Source organism: Patella vulgata, chromosome 9 (genome assembly GCF_932274485.2).
Source record: "Patella vulgata chromosome 9, xgPatVulg1.2, whole genome shotgun sequence".
NCBI classification, from domain to species: domain Eukaryota; kingdom Metazoa; phylum Mollusca; class Gastropoda; family Patellidae; genus Patella; species Patella vulgata.
In genome coordinates this window covers 38,845,614-38,855,478 of record NC_065887.2, presented here as the reverse complement: position 1 = coordinate 38,855,478, position 9,865 = coordinate 38,845,614, and positions in this window count along the sequence as shown.

Below are 9,865 nucleotides of genomic sequence, written 5' to 3'. Positions count from 1 at the left end.
ATCTTCATTAACCAAGCCGGAGCAGAAAAGTAGGATTTTAAACTCGATTTGATTTCTGTATTTTGTTTTTCAGGATAAATGGTAATGATGTATGTACCGAATTATTATTAGATAATCTAGGGGATAAATTAATTAATATAACAGATAGTAAGGGCCGGTAAGTTATTTATATTTTGATGGCAAAGAATTCCAGACTTAAAGGGTCTGTGATATTAGACTTCTGGGTTTGAATCCTAGTGTTGATCAAGATGAAGCTTCAGGCTTGTCAGTCCTGGTCGTCACTTGCCATGGGTGGCGCCACATGTAAGCCTAGATCCGCATGTAAGCCTAGATGTAACGAAAATCCAAGGTCCTTCCCTGTAGCGATTGGATTCGAAGTCTAGTCTATGTTGAATCACTGCTGTCTGGGCAAAGTTTTCCTACCATGCACTGTACAAGAAACCATAATTCATTTTAAAGACATTTCTGTTAAAGAACATTATGCATCTGATAGTACTGAGAAACTGTTTCTTGCAAAAAAAAAAAAAAAAATGTTACTAGTTAGTGCAGGAGGGACCACACTACATGCAAGACAAACCTGTGGATAAGACAAACTACAGACATTACAAGAAATAAACAAATATCAAATCAGGGGAATGTATCCAGCTGTATGCATCCACTGTAATGATACAGGCTTTACTCAAATTAAAAAAAAAGAAGAAAAATCGATGTTAATACACAATACAGAAGACAAGGCATAATATTGCTCTCCTTAAATACATTTAAAGCTCAGCTAGAAACGTTTCAGTTCAATAGAGAAAACTTGAGTAATTTATTACGCTATATAAATAGAATGTTATTGTTATATTTTCAGGACCCCTTTACATGCAGCTGCATATTCTCATCAGGGCGATTCTATGCAAATTTTACTAAATCATAAAGCTAATGTTAATATAGCAGACGAATTTGGTAAAACCGCCATTATGTATGCCTCCGAAAATGGTCATATCTCAGCTGTAGGTTAGTTATTTCCACTCACCTATATTTTCAGATTTATGTTTATGCTCTGATATAAGCATGTTTGTTTTTACATTTGTTCGTTACAATTATTAAATATATGTCATTAAAAGTATCTTTTTTTTTCCTTTATTATGTAATTTGACAAACTTTTGTAAACTAGGCGAATTGTGGTAATAAAAGTGTATTTGCCCCTGCTGTACTGCTAGGATTTCTCTAGTTGTTTAAAAATGTTATTTTCTGTCTCCTATACACGAAAGCTGTGTCTAGTCATTCAGATCGTACAAAAAAATGATAAGATCCTGTAATAGTTAGAACTCTTAAATGTGATCCAAAATCATAGAAAATATCCATATTTTGAGTCTCAATTGTTATTTATTGTTTATTTAATTGTAGAAGTATTATTTATTTAATTATAGAAATGTTACTGGAACACGGATCTGAAATCAAATCATCTGATTCCGATGGCAACACAGCTTTACACCATGCTTGTTTTAATGTAAGTCTTACTTTCACTTTAGTATCCACTTTCATTCTTCTTCTTGTATATTTAGCCGTAAATATCATATAATTCAGAAGAAGCCAAGCACAGGTTGATCTGTTTTATTTTCATTAGTGATTGTACAAGAACTGTACGATTAAATATTTACTTCATGTAAGCTTAGTTTTAATTCTTGGTTATCTCTGTCAACTGTGAAACATAAAATTAGCTAACTCAACACTGAACTCATGTAGGCATCAATAATTATATATCCACACTGAAATATGGTTGTATATTTTTATCACCCCAGATGGTCCTTCCCAGTGCCAGCCTCGTGGGTTTTCTCTGGGTCCTCCGATTTCCTCCCACTGCTAAAGACCCCTACGCGCAAGCGAATTATTGAAATAAAATTAAACCATATGTTAGTCCCGAAATGACCTAGTTTGTGTCAAGTGGACGTTAAACCCCATTTCTCTCTCTCTCTCTCCCTTCAGTGTGCAATTTCTTTTAAAGGCTAAAGTAACCATCCAATCACTGTATTCCGGCTAGCATTTAATCTTGTGTATTTTACCATAATTTCTTTCACATTCATGAGATATATAGTCTTTGTTTGAAAATCATCTAAAATGACCCAATATCACCAAATTTGTACTTGTATCCAGTTTAAAGCTTACCTTTTAATCTTACAAGCGTTTTATTTCCTGAGGATTAGTTGCTGTGGGCATGTGTTTTGTTGCCTGAAAACCTATCTTTTATTTTACAACACAGTGTTGACAAGATATTCCTCATTCCATATTATTTGATATTTTTCAGAATAATGAAGATGTAGCATTATTAATATTAGATAAAATAACGGAGAGTGAAATAGTTAATATACCAAATAGTAAACTTAAAACGTAAGTAAAAACTTAGACATTGTCTACTACTGCTTCTATGGTTCGTTATTGGTTACTGAAGTGGATTTGGCTACATGACGGCTGTTTCTATACAGCGTTGTTGTCAGTCTGATTAAAACACAGATCCTATCTTGTTCTGTTTTTTTATAGTTCAAAAGTTTGTTTTACTACACTAGAATCGGGAAGAGTTGTTATATAACCAGCATTCTGGTTGATGGGAGGGATTAGCCAATGAAACAGTCTGTTGCAGCGAGTTCTTGGCGAATTGCCCCCTATACAAGCTACTTTGTAAATTTTGGCAACTTTTGTATATAACTCCACTAATACAGAAACACTTCAGCTGTGGCAGGTGATGATGATGATTAAATAAATGGGTTTTCAAAAAATGTCTTTAAAATAGATTGACTATTGCGTAAATTAAAAGGATAAACTAATTTATAGTTTTAAAACTATTTTATAGTTATGGAGCTTGTGTATTAAAACATTTTTTGCTGTATGGTACAACTTTTACATTACAAGGTTTTAATAAAGAGTGGGGGGTTGGGTAGCCGAATGGTGAGCATGTGCGCGTTGTACCATTAGGTCTGTCATTAAGTCAACTGGCTTGATTTCGATTCCCTGGTTGTATTTGACAAGGAGTAGATTCGCCTGTCCAACTTCGTGGGTTTTCTCTGGGTCCTTGGTTTTCTCCCACAGCTAAAGACCTAGGAGCAACCAAATTATTGAAATAAAATTGATCCATGTTAGCCCCGAAATGACCTAGTTTGTTTTAAGTGGACGTTAAACCCCATCTCTCTTTAATAAAGAGTGACCATTCATTTTCTTGTGGTTTATTGTGTCAAAACTTATATATTGTATCATGACTAGAGGCCCAATAAGTATTTATTGTGATATATATTGAATTTTTAATATTGGATCCAATAGTTACCATTATTTCTGTAATATTCTGTGGTCATATTTCAGACCTCTCCATATAGCAGCTAAAAATGGTATGGTACCTGTTGTTCAGGATTTAATTATGAAGGGGGCCAGTTTATTAGCTTTGGATGAAAATGGTAAGTTCTCTCCCCGTTCTCATTTGATTTTGATGAATTGTAAACATTTACGAATATTGATAATGGGTACATATATACATATATATACATATATACATATATTAAAAATTCAATGATTTGGCAATACATGTAGGTTCTGTGAGTTTTGAAAATAATTCATGTTCCCTCTTTGAAAGGTGGCTGTCGGAGCAAAATTTCCCTCATATTACATTGCTGATTAACCCGACCGATGTAGAATTTCTCTAATATTACATTACTGGTGTATATTTGTATTAATTAACCCGGCTGATGTAGAATTTCTCTAATATTACATTACTGGTGTATATTTGTATTAATTAACCCAGCTGATGTAGAATTTCTCTAATATTACATTGCTGGCGTATATTTGTATTAATTAACCCGGCTGATGTAGAATTTCTCTAATATTACATTGCTGGCGTATATTTGTATTAATTAACCCGGCTGATGTAGAATTGCTCTAATATTACATTGCTGGCGTATATTTGTATTAATTAACCCGGCTGATGTAGAATTTCTCTAATATTACATTGCTAGCGTATATTTGTATTAATTAACCCGGCTGATGTAGAATTTCTCTAATATTACATTGCTAGCCAATGTGTTGATGTAGAATTTCTCTAATATTACATTGCTGGCGTATGTTTGTATTTCTAAAAGTGTGAGTATAGTGTCACCACTCAGGTTATAACTGTAGTTTATGGTTTTAAATTGGGTGGTCATGTGCTTTATATCATAAGGTCTGTGAATATGTCAAGTTTCATGGTTGCATCCCTGACTTGTACATGACTTGAGTAGGGTGTCCCTGTTTCCTCACACTGCTAAAGACCCCTTCAAGGCATGTGAATTATTGAAATAAAATTGTATTATGTTAATGCCAAAATGACTTAGTTTGTGTCAATTGGACGTTAAACCCTATTTCTCTCTCCCAAAAAATGGCACATATCGGTTAATAGGTTGTAACAGGACAATGTTTATAGAGGAAACATCATCACAGTTCCCCTAAGAAAGATGTCCAAATTGATTATATGTCAAATGAATGAAATATGTTTAATGTCCTGACTGGACTAATGAAGACCAGCATAGACCATACACTAACTGGACTAATGGAGACCAGCATAGACCATACACTAACTGGACTAATGGAGACCAGCATAGGCCATACACTAACTGGACTAATGGAGACCAGCATAGACCATACACTAACTGGACTAATGGAGACCAGCATAGACCATACACTAACTGGACTAATGAAGACCAGCATAGACCATACACTAACTGGACTAATGGAGACCAGCATAGACCATACACTAACTGGACTAATGGAGACCAGCATAGGCCGTACACTGACTGGACTAATGAAGACCAGCATAGGCCATACACTGACTGGACTAATGAAGACCAGCATAGACCATACACTAACTGGACTAATGGAGACCAGCATAGACCATACACTGACTGGACTAATGAAGACCAGCATAGACCATACACTAACTGGACTAATGGAGACCAGCATAGACCATACACTGACTGGGCTAATGAAGACCAGCATAGGCCATACACTGACTGGACTAATGAAGACCAGCATAGACCATACACTAACTGGACTAATGGAGACCAGCATAGGCCATACGCTGATTGGGCTAATGAAGACCAGCATAGGCCATACACTAACTGGACTAATGGAGACCAGCATAGGCCATACGCTGATTGGGCTAATGAAGACCAGCATAGGCCATACATACACTAACTGGACTAATGGAGACCAGCATAGACCATACACTGACTGGGCTAATGAAGACCAGCATAGGCCATACACTGATTGGACTAATGAAGACCAGCATAGGCCATATGCTGATTGGGCTAATGAAGACCAGCATAGGCCATACACTAACTGGGCTAATGAAGACCAGCATAGGCCGTACACTGACTGGGCTAATGAAGACCAGCATAGGCCATACACTGACTGGACCAATGAAGACCAGCATAGGCCATACACTGATTGGACTAATGAAGACGGGCATAGGCCATACACTGACTAGACTAATGAAGATGGGCATAGGCCATACACTAACTGGACTAATGGAGACCAGCATAGACCATACGCTGATTGGGCTAATGAAGACCAGCATAGGCCGTACACTGACTGGGCTAATGAAGACCGGCATAGGCCATACGCTGATTGGGCTAATGAAGACCAGCATAGGCCATACACTAACTGGACTAATGAAGACCAGCATAGGCCATACACTGACTGGGCTAATGAAGACAGGCATAGGCCATACACTGACTGGGCTAATGAAGACAGGTATAGGCCATACACAGTGCTATGAGTAGCTAGTATGAGGAGAAATTTTAAAACATCATTTGAATTGCAACTGTCAAGATAATATGTTGAGTAAGATAAGAATTGATACATTGATTATAATTGATATATTGTATTTCAGGTCATCCACCAGCATTATCCTGTGCTCCAAATCAACGTGTAGCAAACTGTCTCGGCATTATACTTGCCAATATGTCATTTCCTGGAGATGGCAGTTTAGCTAGATTAGCAAAGATAAATTGTAAAACAGATTTTGGTAAGTCATGTATTTGTTGTAACCAGGCCTGGATTTAAGACAGAGCCACAGTGGCTCAGTGAGTAAGGCATCGGTTTACTAACCAGTAGGTTCAAGGTTCGATCCCAAATTTTTCCTTGTCAGTGGTGTGCAGGGTGGGGAGCAACTAGTCATTCGGATGAGAGAGAAATGGGGTTTAACCTCCACCCAACACAAACTAACATATGGTTCAATTATATTTCAATAATTCACTTGGGAGCAGGGGTCTTTAGCAGTGGGAGGAAACCCGAGGACCCGAAGAAGACCCACGAAGTTGGACAGGCGACCCTACTCCTGTCACGTACAACAGGGGAATCGAAACCCTGCCAGTTGACCCAATGACAGACCTTGTGATACAACGTGCACACGCTAACCTTTTGGAAATCCTCCCACCATTTTCTGGATGGTTGGAGAGACTGAGGTCATGTGTAGAAGAAGCCTGGACAGTTGAGTTGGAATTCAATGAAAAGTAATCAGAACAACCACTGTCCACGGGCACACTGTATGGGATTTGGTACAAGAAATGCTGTAGAGTTGGGTATTGATAATGAAAGTTGAAAAAAGCCCAGATAATGTAGATATTCATATTTTATAAATTGTTGGGGTTTTTTTTACAGGAGCAACGAAAACTCTAGATTCGAGCACTGGTAGTCCGGCTGGTAGTATTAAAGATTACGCTGGCTCACAACAAAGTTCTGACACAGAATTCTACTAACTGAATGTCGTTAATTTACCTCCTTGTGGATAAAAATTCTAATTTCCGGAGCGAGAGTTCTCAACCTTAAACTTACTTTATGATATACCTCAATGTTACTATGGCGATGTTTATTTTATATAAACTTACAAATGACCGATTGTCATTTTGTGGGAAGAAGAATTTACAAGAAATATTGAGAATGTTTATAGTGCTATTATAATGATCATGTTACACCAATACCTGGAATACTCTTCCAGATGCTCAATGTCCATTCATTAAAAAAAAGTCTTATGATGGTCACCAAAGCTACAGGGGAAAAATTGATATTGTAGTATTTTTTGTGAATTTGAAATCATAATTTATTTTAATGATCGGCTACCATGAAATCCTCCAGAAATTCTGTTTTCTGAAAAATAGATGTCCAAGAACATAAATATGTAGCTACGTACAACCATCTTTTCTACAAACCTAATCTTTTTTTGACCATCTCAGAATTTTCTACAGATGATTCAATTTTAAAAAAAATGTTTCTGCCTATATTTTGGCAAAAGTCTAAAAGAAATTTTGATTTTTTTTTACCTACGTCAAGTTTAGTAGGATAAACATGATAATAAAGGTTTATCTTAAGCAGAATAAGGGATATGTAGCAATTGGGTTGTGTGCGTCTGATATTGCTCTTTTTAGAATACAGACCACCATTCTTCTAAATTCTTCATAAGGATAGTTTTATTGATTTTGTTAAGCTCAAACATTTTCTTAAGCAAACATAAGATGGTATTATCATCTGAATCAGTTAATGAAACCCACAAAAGCCAAATTTAACATTCATTACATATTTTCTATGTCTGTAGTCTTTTATTGTTTTATTTATATTTAATTCTTATAAAATACTAATTATTATTATAATGCTCTTGGACTAGACTATCATCTAATACATGGTGTGAACGGAATCGTGACATAATCAAGGATTTGATCTGAGGTGAGATATTATTAATTTGCGAATGACTTGTCATCTGCAAATCTGGGCCCTGTTTCTCGAAATTTTAACTAAAGATAAAATCGAATTTTAGTAGATACTTCAATTTTGATTGGCTAAGCACTAAAATCAATCTAATATTATCCAATCAAATTACTTAAATTTGGATTTTATCTTAGTTAAAATTTCGTGAAACAGGCCCCAGGTCTTTACTTGATTGACACTTTTTCAATGGATTTAAAGTACCGGTATTTAATTCTGTAACGTTTAATTGAGTCATGTCCAAGTCAAAGCACATGTACCACATAAATCAAACATTTTTCCATAAACCTTTATCAAACAAAGCCCATTATTAAAATGTTTTAATTCAGGTTTTCATTAATTATTAACAGTATATCATTTTGTTTGTGGTGTAACATATGGCACAGTAATATTCTATATTTAATATTGTATTCTAGGGAAGGTTCTTCTCCCCCAAAAATCTCAAATATTCTGAGAAATTAAACTATATCATCAATACCTTGCTTTATTTAAAATCTCCAACATTATTGGGTAATATCAGTTCCTTGTTTCTTTGAGTTTCTTTAAAAACTCAACTATCATTGAATCCAGCATCCAATATTTTTGGACAATTGTCATTGGTTACGCTAAATTGTTAACGTACAGAGCCCTGTTTCTCGAAATCTTAACTAAAGATAAAATCCAAATTTTAGTAAAATCAATCTAATATTATCCAATCAATGTACTAAAATTTGGATTTTATCTTAGTTAAAATTTTGTGATTCAGGCACCAGGAAGTCAGCTTTAATTTGGAAAAGTTCCAAAATGAATTATAGTTTGTAGAGTTGTAGAAAGTAGTTTTGATATTTTTGTTACTAGAGAAAAAAAAAATATTTTTTTTATTAGAGTATAAAAATGTTTTTAGTTATTTAAAAAATAAAAGCTTAAAACAATTCCTAAACATTTCATTTAATAAAACCTAATTGTATAAAAGGAAGGGAAATTTATGTTGTGATGAAAGTTGAATCAATTACTAAACATTTTATTAAGTAAAACCTAATTTCATAAAAGGGAAATTTATGTTTACACGAAAGCTTAAATCAATTGCTAAACATTTCATTAAATAAAACCTAATTGTATAAAATAAAGGAAGCCTGATTCAATCCATCTTCAATTGAGCAATATAGCTGATTAATCATTGCAACAAATACGGGACATTTTCTTGCATCTACCATTTATGATGGCGACAAACAAGCATTGGGTAGATGATTGAATCCTCAAACATCCGTAGACTTGGGGACAGTCTATATTCAAGTCGGTTAGACATCAGAAGTCCAAATGAATGGAAATGACCCCCACCCAAACGGCCAAAATATAGACAACACCTTCAGACCTTACTGTAGTTTAAATATTAATGATGAAAAATATGAAGATCTAAATATCGCTCCTTATAGGTCATAATAATTTATTAACAAAAATCAAGCCATCTGAATAATCAGATTTATCCTGCTCACTATACATTTTGTATAATATAAATTAAAAAATACATCTTATATATTATTATGTGTTTTTCAAAGAACAAAACCTAATTGTAATTTATTTTTTATGATGGTTATGATAGGACATACGATCTTACATTTATAATACATATTGTACTTCTCGCCCGTTACATAGACATACAGTAACAGAATTTAGATAATATTCAGTTTGTAGAGTTACCTAATTCGTCCACTAAACTTCTGTTTAGGTTTTGTAAAAAAACGAGACAAATTGTATGCTATATAAAGACTTAAAAAAGATAGAGAAATTAAAAAATAGTTTATTATATAATTATTAGGTTATTGTAAAATATCAGGTTTTATTTTTAAAATTAGTGTGCTAGACCAAAACTTCTGTTTCTTTATGGGAAGTTCCTTATATATGTCATATGATTCTAATAAACTTTCTTCAACGTAAAATAAGCCTATAATTTTAAAAGGAGGATTAATTGCAATGGGCTTTTATGTCGACCCCAATGTGTGGCATTAAATTCAATAGCCCTTAATGTCAGCCCCAATTGTGTGGTATTAAATTTAATAAGCCTTTATGACAGTCCGAATTGTGTGGCTTTAAATTCAATAGCCCTTTATGTCGGCCCCATTGGGTG